At 39.1% G+C, this 12,606-nt stretch overlaps 1 protein-coding gene across 16 annotated transcripts in view; it reads left to right on the forward strand.

Moving 5' to 3' along the window:
- The window catches only part of KALRN (kalirin RhoGEF kinase), a 510,268-nt gene that overhangs the window by 220,855 nt on the left and 276,807 nt on the right, over positions 1-12,606 (forward strand). The window lies entirely within an intron of this gene.

The following is a 12,606-nucleotide window of genomic DNA, read 5'->3' on the forward strand; positions in this document are numbered from 1 at the left end:
CTGCCAGGGAAAACAGCAGCTCTGCCTTTCATGTGCACTCTAATCATATCTTAGGCAGCCAAATAAGGCCAAACACACACACACACTCATGACACCATATGAGAACAGAGCAGAAACTGACTGAAAGGCTAGAGATTTAGGTTTGGTTGTGTGTCATGTATGAAAACAGCACAATTCATTTACAGATTATTTCATTCTGTGCGTGCAAAATTGAAAAAGCAGAGGGGGAGGTTTCTTTTTAGCATTTTCACAAATGTTCAATGTGGTTTTTGCACTTACATCCATAACACAGATATAAGCTCTAGAATGGCTAGAATGAATGTTCATTTTGTTTAAAATGGATACCCCTCCATATTATAACTTGCATTTAGCAATGGGCACAGGTGACTGCTGGACATGGGTCTTGGGACAGAACTCTGGGGCTGCTTTCCAGGGGTGGGATGTGTGCTGCTGCCTACAATAACATACAAGATGATCTGAGAACTTTTTTCCATCTCTGTCACTCTTTGTACTTTGACTTTATAATCATACCTCAGGGCCTACTAGTGTACTCAAAATCAGTCTGGTCGCCTGTGTGCTTTCAGAATGGTCACAGAAGTGACCCAAGTAAACACAGAGCACCATCATTATTCCCCTCAGAACATCATCCTTCCTTCTCTCCATCACCAGTTCCCATTTCCCCAAGTTAAAGACCACCCTATTTTCCGCAGTAATCACTACTACCAATCTCAACTCACTTTTCAGTCCCTTTCGGTCATAGCCCATGATGTTCCCTTCTAAATCCATCAGGAAACTTTCCCCCCAGGTTCTAATTTTTCAGGTCATAGTTTTTTTCACCTCAGTATTTTCCTATTCTTTTTTCAGCCCCTCTGTCATACCGTTAAATATCTTGTACTATATCTCTATTATCCCCTTCAGAACACACAGTCTCTCTCTTCTCTTGTCCCTATATTCCCACAGCTTCCCCATATCTCCCTAAGCAATTATTCCCCTTGAAACACTTCTAAAACCTCCCACCCATTGATTCTAAGGTTATAGCAATTTAAAAATACAGTACTACCAATAGTTTAAAACAAATTACAATCACAGGAATAGGGTGGGCCATAGAATATATATTGCAGGTGTCAAAGGCCAGAGGTATGTCTTTTTCCTATTCTAGTTATCCAATAATTATAGTGAATTTCTTCTGAGCAGCGAATAAAATTTGAATTATTTAAAATTACACTTCAGATTGCTTGCTGTGATGGTAATAAGTGTCTCAATTAAAGTAGCTATGTAATCCTGACAGCCAGGATCTAAGAACCTCTGTCCCTCATATGCTGTGTTCTTTCTGCTCACTCTAAATGCTTTGGCTGACATGCAAAGGTTCTTACTGTGTTCTCACTTACCATCTGTGGATCAGATGGTAAAGTGCGCAAATGTTGTGGGCTCCTAGATGGAAGCTTGCAGCTGATTTGTTTCTCCCTAGTCTTTTTTACTCCTACACTGTGCTGAGCTACGCCAACACCCTCTCCACTCCATCTCCAAAAAATGAGTTCTTTCTACCTACTAGATTTTCTGTGGTATGGGGAAAACTTGATTAAATGAAGAAAAGGTAAAGGCTGCCAAATTCACGATAAACTGCTATGTGGAGGCATCTCTAGACTCAAAGATTGATCTAGCTGTGTGTTAGCATAGCAAAGGAGTCACACTTCCATAGTTACCTGGTGATGTGGGAAGAGCTTAAAGCTGAATAAGAATAAAACCTAAATCAGACTAGCAGAGCAGATATTTGGAGGCTGAGAGATCTAGCAGCTAGGTTATACACACCACAATAAACCTTCAGATTTAATTTCCTGAGGAAACTTTTGCTTTCAGTCTGCTTGGAATGGCTTTTGTCATTGCTTGATTACTTTTATTTTCACTCTTTAATAAACCCCAACACTAGCTTTCACCATCCAGTGTTATTTGTGACCATATTTCGTGAATGTGCCTTAGGATAAGAGGGCAGTAGGTCAAATGTCCATGAATAAATGTCAACTAGTCATCCATCTCATGCCGGATAACGTGGCAGTGAAGCTGCCCCTTTCGATGTTATCCTGTTTTGTGTGTACTGCAAGCTTAGAAATCTGATGCTTAATACTTTCCTACATAGATCACTGTCACAAGCACTTGCCCCACACCTAACCGTTTAGTACACTTTTTCTTTTTAAAATTTTCCCCCTTGGGTTCTAGTGGAAATAGATTATATCTATGTTGTATTTTCACACATACACTTTATTCCTCAGGTACATTAATTGGAGATGCTTGCTGTGACATTTCTTTGCTTAGCATAAGATGTTAAATAGTTTGGGTATATATATTCCAGCTCAACTAAAACACTTTTAAACCCTGTTGCTTGTTCAACCCAATGGGATGTTATACTGTTGTACTTTAAGATCGCAGCCAGTTAATAGACTGTGCCCCATTTTATGACTGCATGACTTGTTGCGGGTACACTTCCTTTTAAAAAACACAGAAAGACAAGATCAGTGACCCAATGCCTCCAGTAGCTGCCTAGTTCTACATTTGCCATTTCTTTGATCTTACAACCCTTATTTTCCTCTATGGTAGCCGCATTATGATAGCCTCATTATGTCCACTGACAGATGTTCCTCTCCTTCCATCCTATAATCAGACCACTCTCTGGCTTTTTAAGGAGTTTTATTCCAGTCTGCCTTGGGGCAAAAGGGAGAGAGAGGGTAATGGTGGACAAGAATACCAAGACCGTTTTTTTTAAGTGTGCGTCTGCAGTACCTTGCTGACATTCTTAGCTATTAGACTATAATGATTAGAATATATAGACCACCACCCCCTTGTTTATATGCACTCCTGGTGTTTTTTTTGTCTGATTTTCTTTGTTCTTGTGTTGGACACTAGAGTTTGGTTTATGATATTTATGTGTTGGAGAGGATTGATTCCATGAACCTTTTTTTTTTTGTAACATTTGGTTTTTCTTTGCTTGCATACAATACAAGTCTCATCTGTGGACTTTGTTCAGTTCAGTGTGTGTGTGTGTGTGTGTGTGTGTGTGTGTGTAAGTGTGTGTGTAAGGTGATTAACTGATTGTCCTTAAGGAAGTTACTGTATTGCTAGTATTGCAGATGTATATAAATTAGAGTGCAACTCAGTGGGGTAGCTAAGATTTGGTGTTATCACATTAGGAATTTGTGTTTTGAGCTGGTAAGGAAAATATCCATCTAGTAAGTAGAGTCTTTCTAGGCAGTACCACTAATCTATCCATTCTAATTAGTCAGCTTCCAATAGTGCCATGCACACTTGATGCTGCTGTTTGCTTATGTCTATATTATAATAAAATTATAGCTAGATCTGGCTGTTGTTACATATGAACATAAATACTTTATACTGTATATATATATATTTATACTGTAAGGGACGCGGGTGGCGCTGTGGGTTAAACCACAGAGCCTAGGACTTGCCGATCAGAAGGTCGACGGTTCGAATCCCCGAGATGGGGTGGGGTGAGCTCCCGTTGCTCGGTCCCTGCTCCTGCCAACCTAGCAGTTCGAAAGCACGTCAAACTGCAAGTAGATAAATAGGTACCGCTCCGGCGGGAAGGTAAACGGCGTTTCTGTGTGCTGCTCTGGTTCGCCAGAAGCGGCTTAGTCATGCTGGCCACATGACCCAGAAGCTGTACGCCGGCTCCCTTGGCCAATAAAGCGAAATGAGGGCCACAACCCCAGTGGGTCACGACTGGATCTAATGGTCAGGGGTCCCTTTACCTTTACCTTTCTTTATCAGGCCATTTGTCCATCGACCTCAGTGTTGTCTATTCTGACTGATAGTGACTTTTCAAGGTCTCAAGCTGAGGTCTTTCTGAGCCCTGCAATTTGAGTTTTGTTAGGTTGGGACTTTTAGATGTTGTTGGACTCCAGTTCCTTTCAGCCCCTGCTGGCATAGCCAATAGTCTGTATGACTGGAGTTGTAGTCCAGCAACATCTAAAGGACACCAGTTTATGTATCACTGCTTTTGCAGGAAGCATTGAGAATTGAACCTCAGACTTGTGCATGTAAAACATGTGCTCTACCACTGAACTTTGAGCTCACCCATGAAACAATACATGAGCATGGTAAATTAGTGGTAACATAGCTACATATAGCATAATCTTGCATGGCCAAGACAGACACCTGATTGCTAAGCTATGCATCCAGATGGATTTTTAGTCCATGAGGAGAAGTCCACCTGATCATCAGTGTTTGCAGAAAGCTCTGTGCTGCACTTTGAAGACCTAGCAATCTGTTGATCATCAGGGCTTGCAAATAGTCACACAATGCACTATGCACAGGGCTTTTCAGGGGCCATTGATCATATGATGTACAGTGTCTGCACACTGCTTTTGGTCCCAGCTGTGTCTTTGCCTGCCCAGCACCTGACTTCATATATGACATAAGGTATATAGGGCAAGTGGGAATGGCTTGCCTAAAATGGAATTCTTGGTCAAATGGAGAGGACTGGCACATCTGTTTAGACCTGTGAACCAGTAGTTGGAATATTAGGAAAACTACTTATTTAGGATTGGGTTATTTTAGTTTAAACAGCACTAGCAGGAAAAAAGACATAGTTCACTTTCAGCAAAAAGCCCTATAATTTATCATATTGACCTTACTTTAACAATCTCCTCTTTCTTCTTTCTGTCTGAAGCAACAAAGTGAGGCAGATTATTACCCTCACTGATGCTGTCTAGCAATTGACCCCAGATACCTCTCTTAATGGAAATTGCACAAGTAGTACATTTCTGTGGACAGTGTAACAGTATGAAATCAATGCAGGAATATGGTGATAAATGAGGAGGAGCAAGGAATTCTGAAACACAGTTGGCAATATTTTAAGTATTATTTATTCACAGCTATGGATTAAATATATGTGCAGAAGATACAAGTTTTATTAGACCAACCAGGCGATATATCACTAGATTTTGCAATCAGAAATGTAATTCTTCTAAAGAAGGATCAAAGAGAAAACTGCCTATATGCTCCCAACATTTTGTTGAACAGGCCCTCAGAATGATATTGTTTAACTACCTGTATTTCATTACAAATGTCTATCAGTAAAGCATCACTCAGACTCTGCTTAATCCAGGGAAACTCCTAATACTCATTAGTTCTTTTCTGCCACTTCCACTGGCTTACAACAAAAATCTGTGTCATGTACCCAGAGATGATGATGATTTCTTAGATTTATCAGCTGTCATTCACCATAAGGTCCTAGCATGTCTACAACAATATCTAATCAGTATAAGCAAGTTGTGTTTCTCACAGTACCCCAGAGTGACGCTATGATGGGGGAATTGTGGAAAATTAGAATACCGGCAGTTACCCACCAATTTTAGTGTTGGGTAAACTCACATTGTGAACCCAGGATACTGGAGGGGGGGCATACCTGGATGCTGAAACCCCATCAACAGCTCTACTGTGCCAGGTGCTGATGTTAGATCTGATTAAAAATATACTTCTAATTATAAGAAGAATGATCAGAGGAATGTTGGCAGCTCTCCATCTCTCTGCATATGACATAAATTATCTCTAGTCACTGTGCATGTATTGAGGTTCAGTTACACCATACTATTTTGCCTAGAGTTCCATATAACTTTGGTGGGAATTCTTAGGCTTCTCCTTTTCCTCTTCCTTTGACAACCATAAAATGAAGCTTCCCACTATGTCAGACTACCAACACCTCTCCTCTTTAGCTCCTAAGAGATTTTTGAGTAGCCGAGTGGATACACGGCCTCATTTCCCAGGTATCATTCTGGTATGTCATATGCAGACATCTGCAAAGGAAGGAAGGAAGGAAGGAAGGAAGGGAAAATATTTTCATTCTAGGCCTATGCAATCTCTTAATTTCTATTATATGTATCTTGTTTCCATATGGCAAAGGTAATATTCTGTCTCAACCCCGATTTATCTTTCTGCTGAATACATCAGCCTGTCTGAGAGCCAAGATTCTCAACTTTTCTGTGATGGAAACACATGATACCTCTGAGGCCTAATGTTTTATATATGTCTACATTTACTTGTCCTCAGAAAACATCCTCAAATATTTCACCAGCTCTGGGGAGCATCCAAGACTCAGAAAGCAATGAAAGAAGGTATTCTAGACAGACTGAGAAATTGGAGGTTCTTTTCTGAGACAATTTAAAGGTATCAGAGCCCATTAAAATAATCAAGTTTCTGGGTTAGGAACGGATTATTGACTTGGCAAAATTTACTAATATAAAGTGCTGCCCTGGCTTAATTTCAAGCAGTTTCTTGGTGAGCTCAAAGTATATTGTGTAGTAGCAAGTCATACTAGAAGTAGTGTGCAATTCTTTTTGTTGATTGATAAGGATTAAATGTTGGAGCTCTTATTTTCTGTTACATGATCCTAAAATAAAGGAAGCTTTTTTAGAGCCTGGGTGGGGAGGGAGAGACTATAATAGTATTATGTATATAAAAATAACCGTATGTTTTTAAAATAACACAAGGAATTTCATACTAATTTGGGTAACTAGATATCTGGCATCCTTTGTCGGGTCATGCTTTGGCAATGCACATGCATCAAAAGGACCCATTAATAAGTGAGTTGAAACTGGTAAAGTTAATGGATCTTTGGTGCTTTCTTTAATGGTGTCATCTGATTTTTCTCCCCACATGAAAAGTATCAAGCATTTTCCATTTACAGAAGGTTTTCTGGTGGCTTAGAATAGTTTGAAGAACTAGTAATGCTTTAAAAGCATTTTTATTTTGTTGGTGTTATTTGTAGTGTTAGCTAGAACAGGTATTGGAAGGGAAATAAATTTATTCAATATCATGGTTCATATGGGAGTTTCAGTCTGAAATGGTTTGCTGAGTACTCTGCAGAGCAGGAATCTTTGAATTTTAGCATGTATGTAGCAGGCATTTGAAGACAATAGTGAAAAATGCTGTTGCCAGATCAGGTGTCAGTCTTCTGCATGCTGACAATGTGGCCACCAACCAGGGCAGGGGGGTGGTGACCACCACATGCTTTCTCTGCTGGCACCACTGCTTTAGTGACAGTGGCACTCACTGCCCTCCTTTGGATTTCCAGACATTCTTCAGTGATGCACAGGTGACAACACTTCTGAATGAAAGCTAACCTTAGCTCCAATCCATATTGCTGCCCACCATCTTAAGTTACCCAAAGTTCAATACCCCAGATCATAGACCCATAAAATGAATGAATCAGTAGATACATGAAATCAATAAATTTCATTGATAGTACTGTTATTATTCAAACACACACACATACATTTAACCTACTATATTTAGTATAAGTGCATTCCAGATATCATTATACTTGTCCATGCAAGTCTATGTCTGTAAGCAATCTGTTCATAAGTTGCATAAGTTGCAAGTGTAGTCATACCTTCAATCCATTGATTAGATGGAGCTGAACACTTATTTTTCCAGTGCCTTATTATTAGTCTCTTGGCCACAGTAGGAGCATGAAGAATCAATTTACATTGTCCAGTTGTCAAATTCCATATACTGTAGTAGGAATGTAGTTCACAAGAATTTCCTCAGAAAATTGTAATTTCCCCCCTCACAGTAATATTTACATAATCCACTACTTTCTCTCAAAATTTAGTAAGGACATTGCAAAAGAGCTCAGTTTACAATACTTCTAACTTCACTTCATCCGTAGCCTTACCAGTTGAGAGTCCCCCCCCCCCCCAGTTATTAGTTTTGCTCCTGGGTGTCTAGCTTGGCCTGTGCCACCATCTTTTCCTGCAATACTGTGAAGTCTTGTTCAATGCCTGAATTGTCTTGTAGGCAAATGGCATTATATTTAGGTTAGGAAGAACGTGAAAGTGGTGGTTGTTTGGGACCATAAAAAGCTGCAATTGACACTAGGATTCTAAACCTGTTTACTTAAAATTAGCACTGAGATTTCAATGAAGCGTAATTGCAAATAATTTGCGTCTTATAAATGTTTTCAATAGTACTAAGATTATTTGAAAGTTTGGAATCAAGAATACTAGGGAGTAAAAAGGATGGGATCTAGCTTATCTTTTGGTCATTTTCTATTAAACCTTCAGGGTGTCTTTATGTTATTCCAGTATAATTTTAATCTAATAATTGGGAAGAAATCTATTAGTTATTTCAGAAGCCATGTGTTATCTTTACATCAATATTTCCTAAATATTGGGGGGGGGGTGAATTAAACATTAAACAGGAATAATTTCTGTTTTGGTCTCAAATGAATGGGGTATTGGCTTCTTGGAATGCCTTTCCCTGATTTCCAGAAATTGGCTCCTTTTAATCAAGTAGCAGTTTGTTTCTCTCTTCTTTTGTTAGAGAATTCAGAGACTGGTTTTCTTCTTCCTTATTTTCAGAATTCTTCTCCGAAATGAAGAGCACAATCCATTAAATGTTGCCCTGACACAAACTCTATTTAAAAGTCTTTGTGGGAAGAGAATAGCACTTGGTGGGTTGTAATAGTTACACGAATCAGCACATGGTCAAAATTTGGGCCTAGTTATCTGAAAATAGTCAAATGATTATTTATCTTTTAAAGTATTTTTATCGTGCTTTTCTGCCAAAAAATGCATTTGTGAAGACCCTGATAAGAATATCTGGCAGAAAATAATGTCAGTCTGACCCTTTCCAATGGTTTATTGCCTAAGGAATAAGTCACTGCAGGCCTCAGGCATATGTGTTCCATTGTGTTCCCTTACTGTTCCATTGCATGCAAAGGAGTTTGCAATCTTCTGCTTCTCTTTAAGGACAAATCACAGTTCTGTTATATGTCCGAACTATTGCTTGTTATAACCAAAGTTAGTTTGAACAAACCATATCCTGGTGGTATTCATGGGATGATGACCAGTATACGTATTTTAATCCATCTTAAACAAATTTATATTTTGCAACTTTAGGAGTCTGAGGTCAAATTCCCTTGGCAGGTGGTGGACTTGCCTTCATTGGAGTTTTTTAATAAGAGGTTGGCTGACCACCTATCATGAATGTTTTAGCTGAGATTCCTGCATTGCAGGGGGTTGGGCTAGATGGTCCTCGGAATCTCTTCCAGCTCTACAGTTCTGTGATTCTATAAACTAATCCAAAATAAATTAAAAATATTGAGGGGGGGGGGAATAGAAGCCCTTTAAAGTGAAGAATGTCTAATGTTTTTGAATTGTCACTGTTTTTCTTTGGCTGGTTACAGACACTCAGCAAGATAAATTTGCATTATATTATATTGCAATGGATAGCTTTACAAGCAAATGAACTAGAAATCTAATTTTAAAATGGCAAGCTTTGATTCTGGAAAAAGCAGCAAAATCCTCCAAGTCAGTTCAGCCCTTTGGCCCAATTTACAAATACTCACAAAGTTCTGCATTTAGGGGGAAAGAATGGATGCATTTGCTCAGTTGTGAGCAGAATGAAACAGAATGTGGCACTATTCAACAAGCATATGTGTAGAACTGTAAAGATTCATTGTATAAAATCAGTACATATGTAGAACAGAGTCTGAAAACTCTAGCATTGGAAATGGGAATGTGGTTTGAAATCACATTTATAAGGTTTTATGAGCTGACCACACTGTGCTGAGCTCTGCGATGTAATTTATAATGTTGTTGACATCCCACTATAGAAACAGCTGTCTAGAGATAGAAGAACGACTTGTTCTATTGCTACTGTACTACTGTTTCTAATACTAGCACATGCACAGAAACTGAACCTTGTGTTCAGTGATCAAATTAGAGATTGCCATATTTGAAGTATTTTTCTATGCACTAAGTTGCACGAAGAATTCACATTCTGACATAAGTTGGAATTAGTGGGAAGGAAAGGTGGACAGGCTAGTGGGGAAGAGTCGCCTGGATGTAGATGCAAATGGATCCAAGTAGCGAAAACATGCTGTATTAATTATTTGCCCAGGGTGCTAAATGCCTAAAAAGTGTCCTGTTGAGAGGCATTCACTAAAGCATAGTTAAGTTTGCTCCCTGCAGACATTCTGAGCTTCATCAACAAATCCTGGCAGTTGCTTTAGCTTCCTCATTAGTTATACTTTGAAATTATACCCAAACAAAATGTCAAACATGTTCCCTAGGCCTGTTTGTGTGAATTAAATGTTTCCCACTTACTGAAACTCTACTTTTCACAGTCCATTTGGACAAGCCATGTCTGCCCACAAAGCAAGAAAAAATAAAGCTTGTTGAGTTAACTTCATTGGCCTGTTTTGTATATAATGGTAAGCTGGAGTTAAACAAAATAAGACTTACTGGCCAGAAACCGTGGTTTGTTCTTGGCTTGTTCTCATGGTTTGTTTCGAGAGAAGCAAACAGCAACCTCTAGTTCATATACAATGCTAAGACAGTGGTGTGGTGTTTTTTTATTGGCACAGTAAAGGAAAGAGGGTGAAGGTGAGATTTTGAATAGAGTGCATGAACATGCTTGCCCATTCCTGGTAAGCCATAGTTTGTTTGTTATTTATTTATTTAATTTGTATACTGCCCTTCATCTAAAGATCCCAGGGGGATTCACAACAGAAAAATACAAAATTAGAATACAAAACACATAATGGAAGAAAAACTAACACAGATCACTAACCCCACTCCCACAAACACATATAAAAAGCCATAGAATGCTAATTGCTGAATACCTGGTTGAAGAGAAACGTTTTTGCCTGGTGTTTAAATATATGCGATGAGACAAGTTGACACAATAGGCCATTGCGTCTGGTTGTTAACCAGAAGGTTGGTGGCTTGAGCTCACCCAGGGATGCCTGTCGACAGGATTCCTGCTATGCAAGGGGTTGAACTAGAGGGCCCTCAGTGTCCCTTCTGACTTTACAATTTGAAGACACATAAGAAATGCAGATTGACCCTACTGGGACAAGGCAGTATTCCACTGAGGCTTGTGATACCAAGATTTTGTAGTGCAGGCAGGAGTCAGGTAATATTTTAGCACTCAAAGATGTAGGAACATTCTCTCTTGTTGCAGCCTGCTTGGAATAGCAAAACAAGAGAGTTGGTGAAGTGCATTTAGCTTTCTGTGCACTCCTATATTCTACATATTTTGATCCAACAAGCCTGTTCCCTCTAGAATGTATAACTTGTTGTTAAAATGGAATACACAAGACGAAATGGTTAAATCGGCTATGATAAAGTGGGCACAGGACATTGGGCACAACATTATGTTTGAGGACTGGGAAAGGTTATGGACCACTGGGTTGAACTTCACCGCATGTAATGCTCTGAAGGAAAATGTAATGAAAATTATATATAGATGGTACATGACCCCAGTTAAACTTGCCAAAATATACCATTCGTCTGATAATAAATGTTGGAAATGTAAAGAAAATGAAGGAACATTCTTTCACCTCTGGTGGACATGCCCTAAGGTGAAGGCCTTCTGGGAAATGATATATAATGAACTGAAAAAGGTATTTAAGTATACCTTCACTAAGAAACCAGAGGCCTTCCTCCTGGGTATTGTCGGCCAGAAGGTGCTAAAGAAGGATCGAACATTTTTTATGTATGCAACAACGGCAGCAAGGATACTCATTGCTAAAAACTGGAAAACTCAAGATCTACCCACACTGGAAGAGTGGCAGATGCAGCTGATGGACTATATGCAACTGGCCGAGATGACTGGCAGAATCCGAGACCTGGGAGAAGAGAGGATTGAAGAAGATTGGAAGAAATTTAAGATGTATTTACAAAAACATTGTAACTTGGTTGAATGTTAAGAAGGATGCTAGATTATAAAAAATTGGCCATCACTAAACTAGATTTGAACTCGATGATAAGTGAGATTAAAGAAAACATAATTTTTTTGGAGAATTGCTAGATTATATTTAAATGAGTGGATATAAGACCGTAAACAAGTTGATAATTTGCTTGGAAAAACCTTTTAACGATGTAAATGGGAGCGGGAGACGTGAGGGAGTCCAAAGAATTGATGAAACTACGTTGTGTTGGAAGTAAGATTGTTTATTATTTGTGTATTTGTATTCAAAAACTTTAATAAATATTTATATATATATATATATATATATATATATATATATATATATATATGCTTTCGTAGATTTTCACGGGTACAGGAATGCAGGTTTTGGTGTCCTCGGGTGTCTTCCCGTGTAAAAGTTGGGGTGTCTAGGCGACGTTTCGACGAGGTCTCACTCGTCATCTTCAGGCTGGTGCTTTCGGCTTCTTGTTACTGGAACAGAGCAGGATCTCAGTGTTTGAGTTCCTATAAATACTGTAGAGGGGGTGTGGTGTATAGCCTCCAATGTTCTGGGCAGAGAGGAAGTTCCCAGGCTAGTGTGCCTTTTCTTCTTTTGTTCCTTAATTACTTTATTACTTCTTTTGTTCCTTAATCTCTTTTCCAACACATGAAAGAAACAGGACACGAAATTAATTTTGCAGATTCCAAATTGCTCTTTAACACGGAACATCACCACAAGAGAATAATCATGGAAGCCATCGAGATAGAGAAACACCCTCACAACATGAACAAGCGTGACGACACATCCCGCTTGCCAGACATCTGGAAATTAGCCCTCCCCACAAAAACTGACACCAGATCCAGAGGCACACAGAACGCCAACACCAATCAACCACA

The sequence above is a fragment of the Podarcis erhardii genome, assembly GCF_964252035.2.
Source record: "Podarcis erhardii genome assembly, chromosome: 1".
NCBI lineage: Eukaryota > Metazoa > Chordata > Lepidosauria > Squamata > Lacertidae > Podarcis > Podarcis erhardii.